Source organism: Muntiacus reevesi, chromosome 21, assembly GCF_963930625.1.
Source record: "Muntiacus reevesi chromosome 21, mMunRee1.1, whole genome shotgun sequence".
NCBI lineage: Eukaryota > Metazoa > Chordata > Mammalia > Artiodactyla > Cervidae > Muntiacus > Muntiacus reevesi.
Genome location: NC_089269.1, coordinates 15658877 through 15686447, shown reverse-complemented (window position 1 = coordinate 15686447; position 27571 = coordinate 15658877).

The following is a 27571-nucleotide window of genomic DNA, read 5'->3' as shown; positions in this document are numbered from 1 at the left end:
TCTGTATAACCCATCCCAGGCACTAGAAAATAATCTTGAAAGCAAAACACCAGAGGATGGCTGGTGTCAAAATTAGCAGTCGATCAGAAGCAGTAATGCTCTAAAACTCTATGGAATTAATTCTAATTTTTATAATATTCCAAATAGTTTCTTCTCTCTGTGTGCTTTGTTTGTATCTGCATCCCTCACTTTTTTTTTTTTTTTTTGTATTTTAAGATAACCGCTGTTCACTTATACATTTTCCTTAATATGGCCTTTTCTAAATCTTCCAACGTTATTTTTTCATAACCTTCAATACTTTCATTTTATACTAAATATTGCATTAGTTGCTCTTTTTTAATATATAAAAGCAAGGACAACATTTATTGTTTATGACTATACCCCTAGAGCCTAACAAGTTTCCTGCTTCATGGCAGGTGGTCCAGTTGGTGGGTGAGTACCTTTTCCACTATAGGGAAGAGTCCAGAGGGATCAGAGAACATGTCAAACATTGTATAATCAAATGTCTCATTATGTATTCAAAATATAGTGATGGGCTTGAGCTACATGCAATATTAGAAGGACCACATAAATTGCCTTCTTCATGAAAATCAGACAAAAAATGGAGCTGAAGTTCAGCAACAGGGAAAAACTACAAGATGGTCAAGTCTATTTATTGTGCAAAATAACCCATGATAACGTGACTTGCTTTGTGCATTTGTGTATATTTATTTCTGGGTATAACTATGATGTTGATTTTGCAGATATGTATAGATCCTCATACATATATTTTATGCATTGATCAGTTCAGTTCACTCACTCAGTGATGTCCAACTCTTTGTGACCCCACAGACTGCATGCAACCTGCCAGACTTTCTGCTCCATCAAAACTCCCAGAACTTGCTCAAATTCATGTCTACAGTCTGTGATGCCATCCAACTATCTCATCCTCTGTTGTCCCCTTCTCCTCCTGCTTTCAATCTTTCCCAGGATCAGGGTCTTTTCCAATGAGTCAGTTCTTCACATCATGTGGCCAAAGTTTGAAGCTTCATCTTCAGCATCAGTCCTTCCAATGAATATTCAGGACTGATTTCCTTTAGGATGGACTGGTTGGATCTCCTTGCAGTCCAAGGGATTCTCAAGTCTTCTCCAAAACCATAGTTCAAAAGAATCAATTCTTTGGTACTCAGCTTTGTCTTTGGTCCAAATCTCACATCCATACATGACTACTGGAAAAACAATAGCTTTGACTAGACTGACACTTCAGCTTAACAGGCAGAGCAGCAGGATTCTCTGAGGCAAACCATTCAGTATGATTATAATAACAAAAGCAATGAAAAGCAAGTCAAAGAAACAGTTTCAAATGGAGTCAGAATTGGCTTCCTCCTTGCTACATAAATAATGACTGTAGAATATCTCTACATTTACTTAAGTCATCTTTAATTTCTCCCAGCCACGTTCTAATTTTCTGTCTTAAAGACTTGCACAACTTTTATTAGATTTATTACAGAATGTATTTATGCTATTGTATTTGGTAGTGGTTTACTAAAGTCATTCACAACTTTTTTTGTGAATTAGAGATAAAGTTGATTCTGCACATTTACCTTGTATCCTGTAAACTGCTAAACTCACTTATCAGTTCTAGTAGATTTTGGAGATCCTACTCTAATATCTATACACAAGGTGGTATCACTGTAAATAGCAAGGTCGAATCTCTTCCATAAATTTGCTTTATTTCTCCAGCCATAATGAGTTATCTAAATAACACTTATTTACAGTATAAACACAAAAGGTAAGCTTAAAAGTGAACAGTTATTCTTCATAAGTTAAGAATGTATATTTCTGGAGAATTAGAAACCCATCTTAATTAACTACTGTGGTATTGTGACACACTGGACAGTATTTTTATTAAATACTATATATTAAAGAGTATATATTAAATATTATATGTTAAATATTATATGTTAAATAACAGTTAAATAGTATATTAAAAAGCAGAGACAATACTTTGCCAACAAAGGTTCATCTAGTAAAGGCTATGGTTTTCCCAGTAGTCATGTATGAATGTGAGAGTTGGACTATAAAGAAAACTGAGTGCTGAAGAATTGATGCTTTTGAACTGTGGTGTTGGAGAAGACTCTTGAGAGTCCCTTGGACTGCAAGGAGATCCAAACAGTCCATCCTAAAGGAAATCAGTCCTGAATATTCATTGGAAGGACTGATGCTAAAGCTGAAAGTCCAATACTTTGGCCACCTGATGCAAAGAACTGACTCATTTGAAAAGACCCTGATGCTGGGAAAGGTTGAAGGCCAGAGGAGAAGGGGATGACAGAGAATGAGATGGTTGAATGTCATCACCGACTCGGTGGACATGAGTTTGAGTAAGCTCTGGGAGTTGGTGATGGACAGGGAGACCTGGTGTGCTGCAGTCCAGTTGGTCAAAAAGAGTCAGACACGACAGAGTGACTGAATTGAACTGGACAGTATTTATGAATCACTAATATACATAAAGTCTAAACAGAAACTGTTAGCTTGTTAGAATAGGAAAAAGGAGTCTAGAATGGTGGTGGCTAAAAGAAAAGGAAGAGAAAAGCCTGTGAAAATAGAACATAGGAAGGTCCAAGGATTGGAATGAGGACCTCAAGTAGAACAAATGGCACTCCTGGCTAACCCAATTTATTTAGGGCTGGTCCAAAGGGAGGAGAAAGGCATATAAAGAGAAGTCAAAATTGGGCTGGGCTGCTCTCTTCTAGCATTGTTTGGGTTGGAATGCTCTCATGCCTTGAGGATGTATTTTCCTTTACTTTCTAAGTAAAACTGAGCTGTCACACAGAATTGTAACGCTGGTCTGTCCAAGGGCTGTAACCCTGGTCTGCCGCTTCAAATTTTTGTTGTGATGAGACAGAACCGAGGAAATTACATACTCCCCCAACAAAACCATATAGCCTTTACATTTGATAAGTTACATCAGGGGTGAACTATCAATATTAACCTCTACTTAAATTCAATTTCATTTGTGTAAAACTGCTTCTTGTATTGGTTTTTGTAAGAAACACAAAGATGTGAATTGTAGAAATATATCAATGATTCTTAATTACAATTAATTATATTTCCCTTGGCAGTACAGAATTAGTATGTAATTCTGGAAACTGCTTGTCAAGCCAATCTGGGAATTCAGGCTATAAGACTGAGGATAGAGGCAACTGGTATTTTTAATAGGTGATGGCTCAGCTCCAGCTGTGACAAACTTGCATTCTGCATTCTGGAAGTTGATTGTGGAGAATATAACTGCTGTTCCCTTTGCCTGGTATCTCACCAATTACCTTACTTTACTGGAACCCTGACTTTTCATGCTTTTCTGGCCACAAGGAGCATCATTTGGGGATCACTTGAAATTATATCATTTTGGACTTGTGAATCATATCATTTATGAAAATATATCTGCAGTATTTTACAGCAAGCTTGTGGTGCAAATCTTCAGGAAATATTTTCTTTCCCAACTTTCAGTTTTTGGTCTCTAAAGCAAGACTTTTCCTGCAGCCAAGGATGGCAGTTAGTAGTAAGCTCATTTCTGGTTCACAATGACTCTTTAGGATGTACCTTTTATTTTACCTGACTAACACATCTGAGGTCTGTTTTGCCCAGCTGTCCACAATGGGCATCAAGACTATTCATTATTGGAGTAAATAATTGAGAACCTTCACTCAGATGTGATATTGAACTAATTTAATGCATACATGTAATAAATAATGCAAGCTGGAGCACATATGTCTTGCTATTCAGAAAGGTATTAATTTTGGGGTTCAAGCAGTTTTCACATACCACACCTACTTACATTTTACCCTAAAATTCACCCTTTTTTATCACAATGCACTAAATGGTTTTATTAAGAAATAGATAGTTTTAGTAATGACTGAAACTAATTACTATATGCTTGCCTGTTTTTTTGGATATGAAAAAATAGCCCATAGAGCAGCTCTAAATCATATAGACGTCCAAACACTGAAAACAACACTTAGCAATCTACCTTTAGTTTCCAAAACAAATTACCTCACAAAAATTCCAGACAATATGTTTTTTCAGACCCAAAGGAATATAATATCACATGTAAAAAAATAAAATAAAGAATAATCCCTGGAAATCTAGTTCAGATAATGGTGGAGAAACTTTTAATTGACTAATACTTCAGCAGCAATTGCAAATTCAAAAATAGATATATTAAAACAAAAATAATTTAAGGTTATTGTAGAGGGTCAAAACAAGCAAAACTTGGAGGTCATTTAATGCCTGAAAAAGGGAACCACATTGAGTGAGATTTACATTTACACCTTTTCCTTTTAATGCCATTAAACTCACATAGAAACTCACAGTTTTACTGATGAGGAATGTAGTTAGGGATCTTAACATAGCCAGAAACTGAGGGGGGGAAAGCCCAGGAAGGAGAAAGTTAGGCAGTCAGGGAAGCCCCTGATATATGCCTAAAACTCCCCTCAAACATTTTGCTGACACCAAAGAGTCACTGCACCTTAACAGGAAACAACATCAGAAAGGAACAGTGTCAGACTCCTTGTGAGAAGTCAGAGTGATCAATATATTACTAAATCTGTGGGATGGAAGGAAGATAAAGTCATCAAGGTATTTAGAATTCTGTCTAGCTCACATAATATATCACGGTCCTCAGGGACTTGCCGGAAGAAAAGCAGGAAAATGGAACAGAGCTCTCAGTCCTACTGCCAGCACCTCCCTCATAGCATTAATGCCCGAGTGTGGGGAGAAGGAACACCCGCTGTCCAGACACATGTAAAGTGCTTCAACACCTGCTGCTGCTGTGTGATCAGACTTGCGGATCTGCTTTCCTTGAAAGTCGTTTATCGACTCCATGGGATGATTTTACTAATTGGAATATGCTATAGAATCCCACATACTGTTCTAATGCTGGTATCAAAAACCTCAATACAGAGTCCCTCTGTATTGATTTCCGTCCCTCTTTTGTTTGGATTTAGATATATAATCAGAAAATTCTGTCTAAGGTAAACATATTTGAATTGCTACATGGTTAAGAATATAAAGAAATATTCTTAAATTTATAATTTATAAATTTAAATTTATAATATTCTTAAAATTATGTTTATTAAATTAAAAGCAATATCCACAAAGAGCAAAAACAAATTAAACTGTACAGTTTTGAAGAACTCCTGACTTTGACTGTCTGCATTATTAAATGTAAATAAACCTTATATCGAACATTTGCTTAGAGATCCCCTTGCAACCACTTTGACTATAATAGGTAAAAAGTATAACTCAACTAATTAATAATATAAAATATTTTAATTCTACAAAAGTGATCATAACTTTAGGATTAGAAGTTTCAACAACCATGCAAATATATATATACATATTATATACAAATATTGAGAATTTAGGAATACTTTTTAGGTTTCCTATGAATTTACATTTATAATTTATATTTAATAAATTTTAGTTGATTCATTTTGCTCTAGAGCTCTACCTGTGTGTGAAGACTACTAATGTAGTTAAAATGACGATTGAAAAAACAAAAACAAAAAGGATAAACATAAAAAATGCTTTTAAAATACTCACCAGATAAGGAAAAAGTGATTCCAGAGATATAGAAACAAATGAATTGAGCCCCAAAATTACATCTTTTTATTGCCTTTGAGAGTGTTTTCACGATACAGCATTACATAGCAAAGCGCAGGCAGAGGCTGAGAGGCTCCCTGTATTGAGGAAATACATCTGAAACGTACAGAGGCATCAACATACAATGAGTCCTCAGGAGATCTACAGATGTTCCTCCTGAAGCATTCAGCTGACTACTGATCAGTGTTTAGGGAAACACCTTAGGCTGAAGATAGAATTACCCGAAAGAATTAATGGTAACTGTTTTTTATTACTAATGTGGGGTTGGGACTAGCACTCTTTACCACAAGACACTGGAAAACCTCAAGATTCATGGGTGCATTGACTCAGCAGTGGGGAATAGTAAACCCTACGCTGAGCACTGCTCTATCAGTACCTATCAAATCTTAAAAGCAAGACCCAAAATGCCAAACATGTTGTATACAACTTTACTGCTTTACAGACAATAAGCTCAAGAATATATGGAAGTAAACAAAGCACTCAACAAAGACAAACACAAGACATCTACCATCCACCAAAATTATCTAAGAAAGGCCAATTCAACCCATAATATGAAGATAAACCAATTGATGGAAACTCAACTAGACTTTGCATTGCTGTTAGAATTACCAAAGTTATTAAAATATTTTTAAAGCTTATTTCCATGTGTCTAATAAGAAAAAGCATCAGAAGTATATATTATTAACCAAACTTTACTTCAGGGTATGAAAATATAATGTGTAAGTGGGAAAATACCCCAGATAGGACCAAGGATAGTTTAGACTTTTCGGAAAAATAAGATTAGTGAACTTAAGATGCAGCAGCAGAAATTTTCCAAAATCAACACAGAAGAGAAAATTTGAAAACGTTAACATAGCATCAGTGAATTGTGGGATCACATCAAGCGCCTTAATACAAGTGTAATCAGTGAATTATACAATGAATGAACAGCAAAACAGAAAAAAATATATATTTGGAGAAATATGGACCTTTTACAAATTTGGTGAAAATTACAACTCATTTTAAGAAGGTCAGGTGAAAAAGTGTCAGTTGCCCAGTCATGTCTGACTCTATGCAATCCCATGGACTGTAGCCCACTGGGCTCCTCTGTCAGTGGGATCTTCCAGGTAAGAATATTGGAGTGGGTTGCCATTCCCTTCTCCAAGGGATCTTCCTGACCCAGGGATCAAACCTGGATCTCCTGCATTGCAGGCAGATTTTTATTTATTTATTTTTTTTTTTACCATTGAGTTATCAGGTCAAAGACAAATACATGGAGAAAATAACACCAAGATAAATCCTAATAAAACTTAGCAAAATATTGGCAAATAAAATATTTTCATGCAGCCAGAAGAAAAAAAAAAATATGTACAGAGGAACAGAAATACAGATGACAGTGAGTTCCTTATTCAAAGCAATACGAGTGAGAAGACAGTGTTGCAAAATCCTTAAAAGAATGAAAGAAAACAAAAGGAAACCGAAAAAAAAGAATTTGTTGCCTATCTATCCTATGCCAGCAAAAATATCTGTCAAATACAAAGGAAAAATGGATAATTTTTCAGGATTAGTCACCAGCTGACCACACTACAAGAGAATTTATGGGATGTCTTTCAGACAAATGAGAAACAAATAGCAGATGGAAATATGCAGCTTCACAAAGGAATAAAGACAACTAGAAATGGAAACTAGGTCAGGAAATATATAAGGCATTTTGTTAAATATTTCAAGGTAACTTTGAACAAACAAACAAACAAATACTGTGGTGTGCAGTTCCCAAAATGTAAAGTTAAAATGTATGGCAATAGCACAAAAGATAAGGAAGGTAGAAAAGGAATTAATCTATTGTAAATTCTATCTGTATGTAAGTTTCTATAATATTACTTAAAGGTAGGCCATGACAAATTAAAGATGCATGCTATAATTCATAGAATAACTACCTAAACTAGCAAAGAATTACACCTAATATGTGAAGAAAATTAATTCAATTAAATCATAGAAAATTCTCAGTAGAAATGGTGAAACAAAAAGAGGACACAGGAAACATTCTAAAATGAAACTATATATTTCACATTAACAATAGCTACAACACAATTATGACTATCTAAATGCATGCAGAAAAAATTGAAAATAAGATATTCTGATTTTTTTTAAAAAAAATAAACAAACAAGAATAGCTGTGCCAAGTAAAAATCACCTATGAAAAAAATAAGCTCTACCATTCTTACTGATGAAATGTTAAATGATTTTTTTTTCATGAGATAAAAAGTAACACCAGGATTTTGCCTCTTCTATCTCCACTGTACTAAAGGTTCCACCTGGCACAATAAGAAGAAAAACTTTCTACTTTTGAAGAGAAATAGGTAAATTATCATTATTCACAGGGGACACTATTATCCATATAGAAAATCTGACAGAATCTACAGAACTAAAACATAAGCTTAGCAAGTCTGCAGTACAAAACCAATATAGGCAATTTATTTATATTTACATGTTTAAGCAAAAATAAAGTGGAAATTAAAAAGAATATAAATATTAGTAGAATTGAAAATATTTAATATTTGCCTGCAAGTCCTTTACAAGGGTACCAGTTCTGAAAAGGATCTCCTCTCCATCCAATGCTCAGTAAAATGAAGTGCTGATGGTTGAAGTGATTGTAATATTGTGACTATTATAACAGGGCACATATAATTTACTCCAGTCAAATCCCATATCTGGAACTCGAAGATATCTTTTGGGAGGGTGGCCAAGATGGCAGAGTAGAAAGACTCTGAGCTCATCTCTTTCAATAGACACACCAAAATTACAACTACCAATGAGAGTGACCTGAAGATTAGTAAGATATATCTTCTATAACTAAAGCTATAAAGATGAAACCACAATGAGATGGGGACAAGAAGGGTCAAGACACAAACACTGGGATAGGCAATCCACAAATAGTAGGATAACTACAATTACCGAGTTTCTCCACAAAGGACAAGGGGTCTAAGCTCCCTCTCAGGCTTTGCAGCCCTGGGGTCCTATATCTGGAAGACAAACCTCCATAACTTTTGGCTTTGAAGGCCTGTGGGGCTTACATTTAAGAGAGCCAGGGGACTGTAGGAAAGAGAGACTCTACTCTTAAGGCTCAACAAAAGCCTTACATACTCTGAGAGCCAGGGCAGAAGCAGTAGTTTAAAAGGATCCTGGGTCAGCATCACTTGCTGATCCTAGATGACATCTTGGAGAGGCAGGAGACAACTGGAATTCAATATGGAGACATAGTCACCTACAGTAGCAATTTTGGATAACTTATTTTAGCATAAGGACAATGGAACTGGCAGGGATCATTGTGGAATTTTCCCTCTAGTGTGTCAGCACTGGGAGCTGTCCCCACCAGCACGAAGCTGCCATAAGATCCCTGAACCACTAGCTTCCCTGGGAAGAAGCTCCAGCCACTAGAGGATCCAGGACCCAGCACCATATGCTTGTGGGCTGATAGCAGCTCTGGGATTCCTGGAAATCATAGCCAGAGATCCCAGGACCAAGTTTTACCCACCAGTGGGCCAGCACTAGCCCTGAGACCTGGCCTCACCCATCAGTGTCTGGGCACCAATCCTAGGTCTCCCTGGGACCTGGCCATGCCAACAATTGGCCAACACCAACTCTGGGACAACTGGGACCCTACAGACAGAGGCCTGGAAACCAGCCTCATTTACAGTGGACTGGCATTAGCCCTGGAGCTCCCTGGACCATAGTTCTGCCTACCAGTAGGCTTCCACCATTCAGGATCCCTAGAACCCTGCAGCCAGGGTATCATTTCACTTATATGTATAATTTTAAAATGTGAAATAAATGAATAAACATGAATGAAAATGAATAAACATTAAACAATAGATATTTCCCCAAAGACGAAATACTGATGGCCAATATACACATAAAAAGAGGCTCAACATCAGTAATTATTACAGAAATGCAAGTCAAAACTTCAAAGAGATACCACTTCGCACCAGCCAGAATGGCCATCAACAAAAAAATCTACAAACAAGAAATACTGGAGAGGGTATGGAGAAAAACAAACTCTTATGTTGATGGGAATGTAAATTGGTACTGCCACTGTGGAGAATAGTATGGAAATTCCTTAAAAAAACTAAACATAGAGCTACCATATGACCCAGCAATCCCACTACTAGACATACCCCAATATTGATTGCAGTAATACCAACCATAGACAAGACGTGGAAACAGACCTGCCTGAGTGTTTGGGAGTCTCCGGTGGAGGCACAGGTCACAAGACAACAGTGACCTGTGGCAGGGTCAGGGGCAGGTGTCCTGGGAGGGACATCAGGCTGGCATAGACCTCTTGGAGGTCTTTGACCTCAGGCCAAACTACAGGGAGGGAGCACAGCCCGGCCTATCAGCAGAAATTTGGATTAAAGATTTACTGGCCTGGCCCTGGCAACCGGAGCAAGACCCAGCTTCCCCACAGCCAGTCTTTCCCATCAGGAAGCTTGCACAAACTCCTCATCCTCATCCACCAGAGGGCTGACAGAATGAAAACCACAATCACAGAAAACTAACCAAAATGATCACATGGATCACAGCCTTGTGTAACTCACTGAAACTATGAACTATGCCATGCAGGATCACCCAAGATGGACGGGTCATGGTGGAGAGTTCTGATAAAATGTGATCCACTGGAGAAGGGAATATCGAACCACATCAGCATTCTTGGCTTGAGAATCCCATAAACTGGATGAAAAGGCAAAGATATATGACAGTGAAAGATGAAACCCCCAGGTCAACAGGTGTCCAATGCTACTAGATAAAAGCAGAGAAATAGCTCCAGAAGAAATGAAAAGGCTAAGCCAAAGCAGAAACATTGCCCAACTATGGATGTATCTGGTGATGAAAGTAAAGTTCAATTCTGTAAAGAACAGTATTGCATAGAAATCTGGTTCATGAATCAAGGTCCATGAATCAAGGTAAACTGGATGTGGTCAAACAGATGTGGCAAGAATGAACACTGAAATTTTAGGAATCAGTGGACTGGAATGGGTGAATTTAATTCAGATGGCCACTATGTCTACTACTGTGGGGAAGAGTCCCTTCAAATAAATGAATAGTCTTCATAGTCAACAAAAGAGTTTGAAATGCAGTACTTGCATGCAATCTCAAAAATGACAGAATGATCTCAGTTTGTTTCCAAGACAAACCATTCAATATCACAGTAATCCAAACCTATGCCCCAACCACTAATGCCAAAGAAGATGAAGTTGAACAATTATGTGAAGATCTACAAGACCTATACCTTCCAGATCAAGAAAAAAAAAAGTCATTTTCATCATAGGGGAATGGAATGCAAAATTAGGAAGTCAAGAGACACTTGGAGTAACAAGCAAGTTTGGCTTTGGAGTAAAAATGAAGCAGGGCAAAGGCTAACAGAGTTTTGCCAAGAGAACACACAACTCAAGAGATGACTACACATGGACATCACCAGATGGTCAACACCAATGTTAGATTGATTATATTCTTTCTTTGCAGCTGAAGATAGATAAGCTCTATACAGTCAGCAAAAACAAGACGGGGAGCTGACTGTGGCTCAGATCATGAACTCCTTGCTGCAAAATTCAGACTTAAATTGAAGAAAGAAGAGAAAACCACTAGACCATTCAAGTATGACCTAAATCAAACCCCTTATGATTATACAGTGCAAGTGAGAAACAGATTCAAGGAATTATATCTGATAGAGTGCATGAAGAGCTACGAACAGAAGTTCATAACATTGTACAGGAGGCAGTAACCAAAACCATCCCCAGGAAAAAGAAACACAAAAAAGCAAAATGGTTGCCTAAGGAGGCCTTACAAATAGCTGAGGGAAGAAGAGAAAGAAAGTGAAAGGTGAGTCACTCAGTCATGTCTGACTCTCTGTGACCCCACGGAATAGTCCATGCAATTCTCCAGGTCAGAATACTGGAATGGGTAGCCGGTCTCATCTCCAGGGGATCTTCCCAACCCAGTGATCAAGCCCAGGTTTCCCACATTGCAGGTGGATTTTTTACCAGCTGAGTCACTGCTGCTGCTGCTGCTGCTAAGTCACTTCATTCGTGTCCAACTCTGTGCGACCCCATAGACGGCAGCCCACCAGGCTCTGCCATCCCTGGGATTCTCCAGGTAGGAACACAGGAGTGGGTTGCCATTTCCTTCTCCAATGTAGGAAAGGGAAAAGTGAAAGTGAAGCCACTCAGTCGTGTTTTACTGTTCGCGACCCCATGGATTGCAGCCCACCAGGCTCCTCCGTCCATGGGATTTTCCGGGAAAGAGTACTGAAGTGGGATGCCACTGCTTTCTCCAAGCTGAGTCACTCGGGAAGCCCAAAATGATAAGTAAAAGGCAAAGAAGAAAAGGAAAGATATACCCATCTGAATGCGGAGTTCCAAAGAATAGCAAGGAAAGCTTTCTTGAGTGAACAATGCTAAGAAATAGAGGAAAACAACAAAATGACAAACAGCAAGTTGATGAAGGTTAAAGATGAGAGTGAAAAAACTGGCTTAAAACTCAACATTCAAAAAACTAAGATCATGACATCTGGTCCCATCACTTCATGTCAAATAGATGGGAAAAAATGGCAAGAGTGATGCACTTTATTTCCTTGGGTTCCAAAATTACTATGGCTAGTGACTGTAGCCACAAAATTAAAAGACAATTGCTCCTTGAAAGAAGATGTATGAAAAACCTAGACAGCATATTAAAAAGCAGAGACATCACTTTGCTGATAAAGGTCCGTATGTATCGTCAATGCTATGATTTTTCCAGTATTCATGTATGGATGTGAGAGTTGAACTACAAAGAAGGCTGAGCACCAAAGTTTGATGCTTTCAAAATGTGAAGCTGGAGAAGATATTGAGAGTCCCTTGGACAGCAAAAAGATCAAACCAGTCAATCCTAAAGGAAATCAATCCTGAATATTCATTGGAAGGACTCATGCTGGAGCTGAAACTCCAATAATTTGGCCATCTGATGTGAAGAGTCGATTCACTGGAAAAGATCCTGATGCTGTGAAAAATTGAGGGCAGGAGGAGAAGGGGGAGACAGAGGATGAGATGTCTAGATGGCATCGTTGACTCAATGGATATAATTTTGAACAAGCTCAGCAAGATTGTGAAGGACAGGGAAGACTGGTGTGCTGCAGTCCATGGGTTCACAAAGTGTCAGACTTGACTGAGCAACTGAACAATAACCTGTCTTTCTCTCCATGTCAATTTCAATTCTTTCTTCTAGCCCAGTATTTAGTATCTCTTTCTAAAAATGTCTTTATCCTTCTATCAATTGTATTGTTCATTCAAACTTTCTCAAAAATATTCAGTGCTTATTTTGAGCTATTTTTCATGACTAACTTAAATTTTTTTCATTGACTAGAATCATTTTTATTGCCACACTCTCCTTTCTGTAGCATTGAAGTTCAAAGGGGATTTTATAAAAAGCCAGTTAAAGTTCCTCAAATGACTCCTTTTGCATAATTTCCCAACTTTTACCCTGTTTACGGTCACTGTGGGCTTGAATAATTCCTCATATATTTCAGTCTCCATAACTTCAATGATTTCAGTTCTTTTTTATTTTTATTGTAGCCTTCTTTCTCTGCTTTTTATTATTTACTTTCTATGCTTCTTTTGAAAGTATTTATAATAGATGACTTTATAATCCTCTACTTTCCTATTCAGCTACTTCCTAGAATCTTTCTAGCATTATCCATTTATAGCCAAATTGAAACTCCTAAGACCTATATACAAGCATACTCTAATTGTTCTTTGACATGATGTATAACGTCAATTTACTGTGGTAATTTTGTAACATTATAGCCCCATGACATCATGGAAAAATTTTCTAATGACATCAAATTCTTATAAAATCATAGCAAAGTTTTATTATCTTGTATAAAATAGCAGCATATGGTACAGTTTTATGTTTGATGGGGGATATCTTTTGTTGTTAAACTTGAAGTTACTGCTCACATCAAAACAATACTTGTAACCAAACGTAGAGGAAGCAGATTAAAAAATCTTTGTGAGTAAGAAAGCAACAATTCCACAAAAATGCATTCCCTCATATAACCAATAACAGGAAGCAGGAATTCAGCAGGGGGTGTGTATGAAGATAACATGTATTATGAGGATTAGACATTCAAAATACAAACATGTAAGAAAGTTTTGCCAAGAAATTGATTCTGAGAACTTACTATGAGAAATCAGATTCACACAGTGATTCTAATACTTGGAAAGCATCGTTTTAGCACTAAATAATATGGCAAAATTAGCCAGGATCTTGTCAAGAAAAGAAGAAAAACCAATGCAAGTTAGTTAGACCCTAACTTTGTTTAGACCTTTATAAATCTTGCTGAGAATATGGAGACCCCAAAATTACAAGCCCTATTCTATGCGGTATTATGCTCCTTGATACAAAATAAAGTTTCAGGTCAGGCTTATTCTACAAATTGTGAATTGATACTTCTTTCAGTTGCAATGAGAGAACTTTAACATATCTTAAGCAAGAGTTGAAATTTGTTCTCTCACATAATTTAAACATAAAAGTGCAAAAATAATTTTAAATACAGTCGGATTTAGGGATTGAAACAATATTATCTGGGGTCCCTCTCTCCTTCTCTCATATTAACTCATTCTGTGTAGTAAGCAACAAAGCCACCAGCAGTCCAAAGTTCACATTTTCTTGAAATAGCTCCATAATACAAGGCCCCTCCTCTCTGAAATGTGTCCACTCCCCAGAGACAGCTCCAGTTGATTAGCTTAAATCGCACTGAACCAGTCACTGGGATCAAAAGAAAGAGTAACTTGAGTACTTGTCATTCAAAGGTTGGCAGAGATTCTCACCGAAGGAAAGGATGGGGTTCCAGGTAAGCATAAAATAAAATCAAACAAATAAATGTCTGTCATAGGCCTGACTCTCATTATTTCTCTGAATAATAGTTAGCACATCTGATTAAATAAAAATTGCTTTTTTACACACTGCTATATTAAAATGGATGCCCAATAAGAACTGTGCAGTACATGGAGCTATGCTCAATGTTATGTGGCAGCCTGGTTGGGAGGGGAGTTTGGGGGAGAATAGATACAAGAATCTGGGCCTGGTGGCTCAGATTGTTATGAAATTCGTCTGCAGGAGACCCAGGTTTGATCTCTGGATGGGGAAGATCCCCTGGAGAAGGGAATGGCAACCATCTCCAGTATTCTTGCCTGGAGAATCCCATGGACAGAGGAGCCTGGGAGGCTATAGTCCATGAGGTAGCAAAGAGTTGGACAGCCTGAATGATTAACACTTTCACTTTCAGATACATGTATTTCTGTGGCGGAGTCCCCTGGCTGTTTACCTGAAACTATCAAAACATTGTTAATCATCAGCTCTACTCCAATAAAAATTTTTTTAAAAAGTGCTTTAAAATACAAGAACCACACAAATGATGTTTTTCCTTCACATTGCCAAAATCAACGGATCAACTCCTTTGACCACATATCAAGTCAATCATAATAGAGAAAGATAGATGTATTTTAAAAGCATGTTACAATTTTTATCTTTATTTCTATTTTACCACATAATTTTCTGCATAAATGAATATGCTTTATTTCCCTTGAGGTCAATTTTTATAACATCATAGAATATCAACATTTTTAGTATTTTCTCTCTTTGTTTGGTCTAAAAAATTATAAACTGTTTTTTGATGTTCTGCAGCGTGTCTTACTTTCACTCATAGACTTTTGGCTCTTACATTTTCAGAGATGTAAGGGAAAAAAAGGCAGCTTTGTTTTCACCATTATCCCAACTTCTATTCTTGATTGGTGCTGTTGCCAAAAGAATGTAGGGCATGATTGTTCAGAATTCGTTTGATAGATAATTCATCCAATCAAATCATATTATTTCAAATAGTCTCAAACTAATATTGCCTTAATTATGAGTAGTTCTTTGCAGTTGAGAACATGAGTTGATGATACACATTAAAACAAACCATATAGCAAAATAGTTTAAAGATAAACACTGAAGTTAGTGTGTTGGGATCAAATTCAAATCTATAGGTTTGTGGTAGTATAGCACATCCAAGTGATATTGTTAACATTTGATTAGTGTTTTAACTTATCATAACATTACTTGATCTACATAATATTACTTAATAAATTACTTGTTTTATAATAAATTCATTAATTGTTAATTATCAAATTACTTAAAAATAAAATACAAAATAAAAAATAAAATACTATTTTCAGCTGCAGTTGACCCTTGAGTATAAAGGGTTTAATCTGCCCAGGTCTGCTTAGGATTTTTTTAAAAATAAACAATAAAATATGGATGGTTGAATGCCTGGGATGTGGAAACTCAGAAACACAGGACCAACTATAAGACTTGAGCATTCACATATTTTAATATCCACAGTAGGTTCTTAAATCAATCACCCTATGGATACTGAGGAAGAATTATACTTTACTTGGACTTTTTGTTGGGGGTAGTTTAAATAAACCTCTACATTGTTTAACAGTCACCTGTAATTTAAATAAAATTTTTCTGGGCTCCAAAATCACTGCAGATGGTGATTGCAGCCATGAAATTAAAAGACGCTTATTCCTTGGAAGGAAAGTTATGACCAACCTAGACAGCATATTAAAAAACAGAGACGTCATTTTGCCAACAAAGGTCCATCTAGTCAAAGCTATGGTTTTTCCAGTGGTCATGTATGGATGTGAGAGTTGAACTATAAAGAAAGCTGAGCGCTGAAGAATGATGCTTTTGAACTGTGGTGTTGGAAAAGACTCTTGAGAGTCCCTTGGACTGCAAGGAGATCCAACCGGTCCTTCCTAAAGGACATCAGTCCTGGGTATTCATTGGAAGGACTGATGTTGAAGCTGAAACTCCAATACTTTGGCCACCTGATGCGAAGAGCTGACTCAGTTGAAAAGACCCTGATGCTGGGAAAGATTGAGGGCAGGGCGAGAAGGGGACGACAGAGGAAGAGATGGTTGGATGGCATCACCTACCCAATGAACATGGGTTTGGGTGGACTCTGGGAGTTGGTGATGGACAGGAAGGCCTGGCGTGCTGTGGTTCAGGGGGTCACAAAGAATTGGACACGACTGAGTGACTGAACTGAACTGAATAATTAAAAATTATCAACATTTATCTAAAACTTTTTTTGTCTTTAGAATTTAAAAAATATTTTAAATGCCTCATGAAAATCTAGCTTTCCAACAGATGTTAATTACATTTTCTTAAAAAGAAAAGAAACTACAGGTTGCAACCTATTAGTCGGTCATGACTAGAATGTCTTAAAGATAAAATAAAATATTTCATTTTTTACATAGTTTGATTAAAATTTTGCCTTGGTTGTATATATCATATGTATCAAAGATTAAAATATTTAAAAATATCAAAAAGAAGAAATCGCAAAGACTTTAAACCATAGCCATTGCTTTTAAATAAATGAGAATATTCTATCATTGTTTAAAATGCTATTTTGATGATTTCAATATAAAACTACAAAATGTAAAATGAGTAATTTGGGCAAGATTCCAATATATTGAAACATTTTGCATTTTATATTAAAATAGATCTAAATATTTAACTGCATAGACATTAGCACACTGCATTCTTACATACTTCAATAAACGAAATGCTTCCAAAATATTTATATACATGAATATACAAACTGATGTGTGTGCATGTATGTGAGTATATACAAAAATATTATCAGTACTCAGAACAAGTACTAAATAAACTATCTCTTTGTGAAATCTTTCAACCAAGAGTAACCAATCTCCCTATTTATCTAAAGGAAACAGAATCACTTTCTCAAAGAAATACAACAAGAATGACAACATGGGTGAAGTTGCAAGACTTTATGCTAAGTGAAGTAAGCCAGATGAGAATAGGCAAATATTGTATGATCTCATTTATATGGGGAATCAGAAAAAAAGAATAGGACCACATTCATAGTAACAGAGAACCAGATGATGATTATCCAGAGACTAGGATGTTGGGGGGAGGGAGGATAGAATTACAGAAAAATAAAATAGAATAGTGGTTACCAGTAGGTGAGGGGAGGGAAGCCGGGTGATGGGGAGTTGCTGTTTAGTGGATACATAATTTCCCCTTTGCAAGATGAGAATTTTGGATGGTGATATTGGTTACACCAGAATATGAATATACATAACACTGTTGAAATGTGCACTTAAAGTGGTTAAAATAGTACTGTTTCTAAGTAAAGTGTTCTGTATATCTGTTAGACCTTTCCTACTAAGAGCTAAAAGAAAGTTTGACTATATTTCAGAGTTCTATAAAGTAGTTTTTCTGTCAGTGAAAGTAATCGTTAAACAAGAATAAAACTGACATTTGAGAAATTATGATTGTCTTCCTTCTTCACAGTGCAGTCTTTCTTTTAGAGTGTAGTCATTACTGAAAATGTATGCTTCAAAGCGTAAAGTCGGAGTAACATTTTACAACACAGATTTATTTATTAATTTATTCTTTTTTACTCAGACACCACACTATGCATTAACTGTTGTGTTGATAGAAATTTTTGCCTTGATGCATAAATTCAGAGATTAGAAAAAAAAAGAAAATATTTAGACAACAGGTGTGAAAATAGGTAACAATAGAAAATAGCTTCTGAATTTGCCCTTTTTTCTGTAATGACAACGTTGAATTATTAAACTAAAATAGAACATTTCATTAATTTTAAGGACAATTCCAGTATAAAGTGCTGTCCAAGTGTTCTGAACAGCATGGAAACTGAATAAACAGTGATATACAATATTACATTAAATTAGACTTGAAAGTAATTAGACATCAAAATCATGACTACTATGCAAAATGGCTATTGAATATTGTTTTATGAGAAGCTCACCGGTGAGGAGAAAATGAGAGCAGTTTCTAGCCCCACTCAAAGCAGATACTAAATTTTCTTTCTTAAAAATTCTAAATGAATATTCTGTCCTAAAGGTTTCTGATGTATCCAGATCTTACAGTGGCAACAAAATACACAAACAAACAAAAAGATAAATCCATATAAAGTGAGTTTATGGAAGGCATACAAAACTCCACAACAGACAGAAATCATAGAGCATGTTGAAAATAGAAACTTTCCCATAAATTGAGCTTTAAACAGGGTTACTTAAAGATTTTGAATAGGTATATGAGCAAAGAAGAGATATTTGACAACAAACTAAATCAATAAAGAAATCAATGAGGATGAGAACTTGCTTAACATAATGATTATCCTAGTTTTCAACAAAAAGTTCTCAGTGACATGATTAATATTTACCACGAGGTCTTTAGCAAAAAAAAAAACAAAATAACTAGAAATTGTTAGAACTAAATTAATATTACTTATTACTGATTTTATTCACACATATATTTAACAATACATGGTGTTTCCATTATAAGCATGGGCATATTAATTTATCTCATTCCTCTTACCATAGAGTTTAATTGGCTGGAATGTATGCCTAATATAAGGTCTAATAAGCTTGTTTGGATTTTAAAGTTTAATTGTGTTGATAGGATTCTGTGTTACCCATGGACCTTACTTGAGGTTGCAAGATACAAATGTCCATTTAATTAAAACAGTAGATAAAGGTTAAATGAGCTATAGGCTGAAAGTGAAGTCACTCAATCATGTCCAGCTCTTTGCGACCCCATGGACTGCACCCTGCCAGGCTCCTCCGTCCATGGGATTTTCCCGGCAAGAACACTGGATTGGGTTGCCATTTCCTCCTCCAGGGGATCTTCCCAACCCAGGGATTGAACCTAGATCTCCTGCATTGCAGGCAGACGCTCTACCATCTGAGATGTGTTATAGGCAACAGAAGGTAGTGCAGATAATGGGGCTGCCTATTAGAGTGGTAGTCCATGTACCAAAGATATCCTTAGCTTGTCATATTAAAAATATATGCTCAAAATTATTATTTGTAAAGAGGAAAATATTCCTTGTCATAAATTAGGTAACCATGGATGCATAGGTTTATCTCTGGACTTTCTATCTTTATGGTAGGCAGGACATGGACGCAACCTAAATGCCACCAGCAGAGGAATGGATAAAGAAGATGTAGTACCTGTATACAATAGAATATTACTCAGTCATAAAAAAGCACAAAATAATGCCATTTACAGCAATATGGATAGACCTAGAGAGTGTCACACTGAGTGAAGTAAGTCAGGCACAGAAAGCCAAGTATCATATCATATCACCTATATGTGGAACCTAAAATAATGGTGCAAATATACTTAGTTATAAAACAGAAAAATAACATGGTTACCATGGGATAAGGGGGAGGGATAAATTGATAAATTGGGATTGACATATATAAACTACTATATATAAAAATGAGAACAAATAAGAACCTACTTTATAGTAGAGGGAATTCTACTCAATACTCTGTAACAGCCTATATGGGAAAATAATATAAAAAGAAAAGGATGGATGCACGTATATGTATGAATGATTCACTTTGCTGTACATCTGAAACTAACAATGTTGTAAATCAACTATAAATAAAAATTTGAAAAAAAAGGAAAACTAAATGTTAGCATTGAGTAAAAATAAGGCAAAAAGAAATTAAAAACATTAATACTGAACACTGGAAACATGCTAAGAGTAGATTAATTACATTCATCATAAACACAAATGAAACCTATGTGAAGGGATGATATGTAAATTAGCTTGACTGGAGTAATAACTGTACTATGTATATATATATATATATCAAATCATGTTGTATATCTTAAATATATACATTTTTATTAAAAGCATATAAAAATATTATAACAGAAATAACATTACCTAATTTCAGAAATGAACCGGGTGCTTATTTTTAAGTGCATCCTTTAATATGATTTTAATATTTGGGAAAATATATTCTAGTGATTTTAATGAAAATTAGAATTTTAGTATTTTTGAAAAGGGAATCACTGAATATATAGTAGCATAATAAGCAGGAGTTATTAGAGGGAAAAATATTTTTCCCAGAAAATGTCTTTGATTTTAGTATGTAATGTACATTATAATGGGGAACATTTCAATAGTAGTCATAAAGAAACAATAGCTTCAGTAGGATTTTTAACATAATCATAATTTAGCAATAATATGTGGTAAGAAGTTTTAGTGAACACTTAAACATTTTAACTATAAAGCAGTACAAAGCAATTTTTATAGATCAAATGCGAAGGAGGAATTTATTGCTGATATAATTTACTACTGAAAAAGACAAATTATCATTTAAGCAAAAGGTACAAATATACTACCATATTCTTCATGTTTTTCAAGAAATGAATACAAACTAAAACTATAAATCATTTGTACTTATTGTCTATATATTATATAAATAAATATTATATCCCATTTCTATAGACAAAGTAGAGAGAAGAAGGACATCAATTCTCATTCTTGGTTAATATGTCTGAGAATAATTCCAGCAACTCATTCATCATTTAAATATTCAAATAAGTTTCCCAAATTTAATTCATTGTAAAATTTTTTTTAGACAACAATGAGTAGAAAAGGGGCCAGCTCACACTTTAAAAATATTGATTATGGTGCTGCATCCCAGAACTAACGGGGTATATTTCAATAGGTAATTCAGTAGGATGTGAAGAAACAGGGAAGAAGGAATGTTTGTAAACATGTTCATACTGAAGAATATAAACTGTAATAAATGCATTTAAAACTTTTATAAAAATAACCAATATTTCTTGAACCATCTGCCAGACACATAATTTATATTTTACAAACTTTACTACATTCATAGCAAACACTCTTGCTGGTAACATTTCATTAGTGACAAATTTAGTAAAGAAATTAAAATTTTTTCCTAAGGCCAAATTATTAAGTGACCAGGCATACTCCTATATCCAATATTAAGCAATACAGAGACATTACTCTTGATAGCCATATAACTTGCTTCAGTTGGAAAATTCTGAGTCTAGATATGTATCTGGGGCTTCTCTGGTGGCTCAGAAATTAAAGAATCTGCCTGCAATGCCAGAGACCTGGGTTCGATCCCTGGGTTGGGAAGATCCCCTGGAGAAGGGCATGGCAATCCACTCCACTGTTCTTGCCTGGAGAATCCCATGGACAGAGGAGCCTGGTGGGCTACAGTCCATGGGGTCGCAAAGAGTCAGACATGACTCAGCACAGCACAAGAGATGTATCTATAAAGCTTAAGGCCTTTGACCAGGTAATTACGGCTGAGAAATGGAAAGTGGGAGTTGTGAGGAATTAGAGATCCCAGGCAAGAGAAACAACTTGAGCAAAGGGAAGTAGAAGAAAAGTAGCATCTGATGCATTTGAGGGACATACTATGGAAAGGAGCTTGGCTTAGATAATTCGGTATTACTGCAGAATGGTTTCAAGGAAGGCAATAAGGTATTAATTTGAAGGTTAGTCTAAAAGTCACAACAACAGAGCCCTGACCTGGAGATAAACATGGAAAGACTACCAGTGCAAGAAGATATTTCTCTTTGTGACCCCATGGACTATACAAGTCCTTGGAATTCTCCAGGCCAGAATACTGGAGTGGGTAGCCTTTACCTTCTCCAGGGGATCTTCCCAACCCAGGTCTTCCACATTTCAGGTGGATTCTTTACCAGCTGAGCCACAAGGGAAGTCCAAGAATACTGGAGTGGGTAGCCTATCCCGGCTCCAGAGGATCTTCCCGAGCCAGGAATTGAGCCAGGGTATCCAGCGTTGCAGGCAGATTCTTTACCAGCTGAGCTATGAGGGAAGCCCCAAGAAGATATAACTCCTGGAAATTAAAGGAAGAGCATTTGCAAGAAATCTGTGAGAGTAATGGACAGAGAGGACAGGAAAGAAAGAGGATTATCAATAGTTTGCTAACCTTACTTTTTTCTCAAGAAAATCCTCACTTCTCCTCTTATACCACTTTCTTCACTCCACTCAAACCACAGATTCCCTTTCTCTTATTTTGAACTGCTGACCTTACCTCACACACTGGAAAAGAAAGAAAGGAGAAAAGGTAGAAAGGAAGAAGAAAGGAGGAAAAAGAAAAGAGAATTCATCAGTTTATAAAGGCTGATCATCTTCCCGCTTTTAAATCAGACGACATACTTTCTACTTCCAAAACATACATACTTCCTTTGTCTTTTTGGATCATAATCACTTAACACTCAGTTCATATTTCATCAGTTTTGTTGTCTTCCTCAGCACTCAATCATTTTTATTAATAATCATATATGATTTGGTATCTCTTATCTTGAATAAAAACAAAAATAATCCACAACAAATAAATATTCTTTGACCATATATCCTGTTTCATCTTCCCTAACACTTATATCCCAGTATTTTTTGCTCTTGAATTTTTGCCTTCAGACCTTCTACCTGGAATCATGGTATTTCCTCATGTCTGAATTATAAACTTTGGAATTTTCTATGGTAAGATAAATGGGTGATAAACTCTTTCAGTTTTTATTTGTCTGGGAATAGCTTTATTTTCCAAATATTCTTGATGATTGGAGACTCCAGATATAGAATTTTCCTCTTATTCTTGAAGGTTAGGTATTCCAGATATAGAAGCTCAGGTGGATTGTTAATTTTTTTGTAGCACATTTGTAGATAATATCCCACTGTCTTCTAGACACCTAGTTTGGGTTCATATATCAGCTTTTATTCCAACAGCTGTTCTTTGTCTTCCCTGCTGTCTCTTTACACTACCCTTTACCTTTTCTGTAATACTTCCTAATATGACTTTCTTTTTACTTATAAGTGAGAGGTCCTTGGGTGCTGGTATTTGGAATTCAACAGTTCTATAAATTTTGAGCCTCATTGAGTAGAATTTTTTTTTCAAATTTAAATTGCTACATTATTGCCTTGTGAAATTTTGATTAAACATGCTATAGACTTATTCTACCTGCCATGACTCCTACCTCCTATTTTGTTTCTCTGACTTCTTGAGGTACCTTTTGGATAAGTCCTTGGGATCTGCTTTTCAGTTATTATTTCTCCTTTTATCCTAGTACACTCTGATATTCAATCCCTTTTAAAAAATTTTACAATTTTTATTTCATAATTTACTTTTTAATTAAAGGATAACTGCTTTACAGAATTTTGTTGTTTTCTGTCAAACATCAACATGAATCAGACATAGAATTTTTTTATTATACAAGATATAGTTATCCTTATACATTTAGTATATTTCAGAAAAACATTTTTGTCCTGGCCATTTGTGAAAAAATATTAATGTTTCTGGTATCTTTTTGGACAGATATATAAATACTATTATAATTTTCAGTGGCTCAGATGGTAAAGAATCTTCCTGCAATGCAGGACACCTGGGTTTGATCCGTGGGTTGAGACAATCCCCTGGAGAAGTGAATGGCTACCCACTCCAGTATTCTTACCTGGAGAATTCCAAAATAGTTACCTGGCAGGCTACAGTCCATGGACTCATAAAGAGTTGGACACAAGTGTGTCCAGGTAATTCTTCAGGTAAGAATACTGGAGTGGGTAGCCATTCACTTCTCCCGGGGATCATCTCACAATATGCTAGAAAGTCTATTTCAAATCTTTTCAATTCCACTAATTTGATTAATGTCCCAAATAGATTGGACAAATATGATCATCAGGATGTCTTTCCCTGCTCAGTTTGAATCTAACATAGCCAAGTATACTTCTTTTTCTCAATCTCTCAAACCATTTGGCCATGTCATTTTCAATTTATACGGAGAACTCATCTATTTGCATCAGGACATCACACTGATGAAATGTAGAACTCATCCCCTCTTCTATCCTCATGTCATTGTTGAACATGTCATGAGATCAAATGGCTTGTCTAAACAAATTTACTTGATAGGTTATACAATGTGAATCAGATAATGTTAAAGAGAAATAGTGAATTTCCAAAAAAAATATTTTATATAAAAATATATCTTTTTCCTTTTCTCTGATCGAGAAATTAAAGTTACAAATACATACAAAATATTTCTTGCATAAATATTCTTGTTTTTGTAGTTTTGAGTCAAGTAGCTTAATGTGTGCCATTAAGAGACTCTTACCCCACGCAAGAAGAATAGTTGAGTTATAATTCATTTAGTGTACTCAGTCATTGGTTGGAAGTAACCTTCAAGGAGAATGTACTCAGGAACACACAATAAATACAATATACCATAGCTAAAGAATGTCATTTAGCTGTGTTCCCTATGAGCTCTTGAGGTCAGATCTGAGAGATGAATTTCCATGGCTATTTTGTAGGTCAAAGAAGTTCTCTTTAGAGAAATGACATGAAATCAGAGTCTAAAATGATAAGAAGGGATCAGTAATTGACTGACCTGAGCTGGTCATTTTCTCCTTTCAATATATCAAAAGCACTGAACTATGAACATCCAATTGCAGTCTTTATAATTTCCTCTGTATACCTCAAATGCCAAAATACTGAAGCATGCAGTGCATCCTTTTCCACATACATTCCCTGACAGTTCACCATCTTTGCAAAGGATCATCTCCATGCCGGAGTCCCAGTCGCACCACTAACTATGCTATTACCAGGAAAGCAGCATCTGCAGAATATAGTCTATGATAGAACTAGAGGATCCCACCGTCTTGTGCTCTCCACCTCACTTCTTCTGCCATTAAGTAGCTCCAAGGATTAAGGTGACATTATGCAGGGTCCTATAGGTTGAATCATGTCCTTATAGCTTTGTTGCTCATAAAAGAAATCATGCCCAACTTTCCTTTACAAGTGAAGTATTTCCAACAGTCTTCTATTCAGAGACCATACTCTGCCCAATTATAAATAGGAGCCCAATTCTACAACAGTATCTCCTACTTTCAGCATCATTTTACAGGAAATATCCATTACTAATCTTCCCTATGATATCAGTGTCCTCTTAACTGGATCTTCGCTGAGTCACTGCAAATGCAGTTTTAATCAGTTGTGCATAGGAACAGCCATAGCAGATGGTTTGTTGTGTCTCACATTTTAGTATATTTATTTCTCTAAGTCTTTTTTCCCTTCCTCCATTTTCTGCCTGCACCTTCTTCTGCAGGCCTCTTTTTGTTTAACGTGGGCCATTTCTATTTTCTTAACTTCCAGAGGCCATCCTAGCAGTGTATCAGAACTGATTCTAAAGATTCTTTCTAGAGCATTAAATCTCAAGTTCAGGAAAGTACTCAGATTTTTTTTTTTAATTATCCAGTTTTAAAGTACATGCACACAGATCTAATTCAGCACCCTTAAAATATTGACCCCCTCTTTGGTCATGTTAAGATTTACCATAGTTATTGGTCTTATACCAAGGAGATAAGGTGGGGAAGATCCTGAAGAAAGGAACAATTGTTTTGCCAATAAATTACACCAGTTAAGACATCTTCCTAATCTTTAAGCAAAGCATTGTAATTATCTTCCAATGGGCACCTAAGCATTTAAGGATTTCTATCCCAAATCTCATACCATCCTCCTTTCCTCTCACGGTGCTGTCTCTGGCATACGGGGTGCATCTAGGCTGAGAATACAGACATCTCCGAATTTCTACCACTTTAATAATTTTGTGCAATATTCCTGATACCAAGCTATGTTCATCCTCTAGCTGTAGGAGATAAGTGTCTCTTTAAAAACTGCCAAGGAGGAATTCTGACATTCATTAATTACTTTAAATTGTTGATTAATGGAGCTGAGACACCATCACTCTCTCAGATTAATCATTGGTACTTAGCAATTGCCATACAGTTCTACTATTCTTATAATTGTTATATCTCTCAAAACCTGAGATCCTGAATTGTCAGTGCATCTTCTTTTCACTTTATCCTATTCTAGTCCATCACAGATGAGATTTCAGCAATTACACTTCTAGAGTATTCCAAGGATTGTGAATGCTTCACGTACAAGCAGTGATGAAATTCTCGCCATCCAGAGTCATATTCTCAGGGGTTATTTCCTAGGATGTCTCCTGGTATGCACTGTCTTAGGTCAAGTTTCCTAGAAGAAAAGTCTAAGATAGAGAATTTTTTTTCATGTGGCTTATTAGGATGAGGGGCAGGGGATTTATACAATAAAAGGTCTGGTGACAAAGTTTAAGTAACAATGTCATCTCAGCTATGGATTACCTTTAGTTTGATCCCATATGGAAGTTATAGAACACAAACTGTATCAAAAAGTCAATGGTCACCTTGCAACAAGTTGCATTGAACCCTTACTCCAATAAGTCACTGGCCAGTGTGCCCTCAAAATGAGGGTAGGGTAGGGTGGCATAGAACTCTTGTTGAAGTGGGTGCTATTTGTCTGAAAGCAAATTTCTGGAGAAGAAGGCAGGTCTGCTAAGCACAAGCCTCACAAGATCTGGGAGACAGATGTTCTAGCTGGCTAAGAGGATCTGAGGGGGATAGATTAGGCATCAAATACCAAGTGTAAGCAACTGAGTCACTAGAATGTAAGATCATTTTTTTACAGGAAAGATACTTTTTCAATTATTTCAAGTCCTTGACACAATTAACAAGAGTGTGTCTTATACACAACAGGTCAATTATTTCCAAGGAGAAAGAAAAATAAAGAAGGGGATTTCCTCAACCATGGAGTGTACAATAAAGCTGAATTGATTTTTAACAAAGTAGAAGAGCATGATGGCTTTTAGAAATTATACATAAAACGAGCTACATTTTTATTCTCAAGGCCGTTTGGTGAGTTACCAAGTTACCCCTGAAAATTAGTGTATGTCATGAGATACATACTCTTAAGTTGATACTCCTTATTTTATATTGGGTAGTTACTGAAATGACTCTTAAGGAGAACAATTAAAATGAAAAATATTTGTTAATATCCATTTGCCTTAGGGAATTTAAATGATGAGATTAAAGAGCAGAAGGAACTATCTTAAACACAGAGATAGTCTTGGATCAGTTACTTAGGTCTAAAGTTCAACAAGTCACATATGTGTCTTCATCTTAAATGAACATGGCCTGCAGCTACCCAATAGG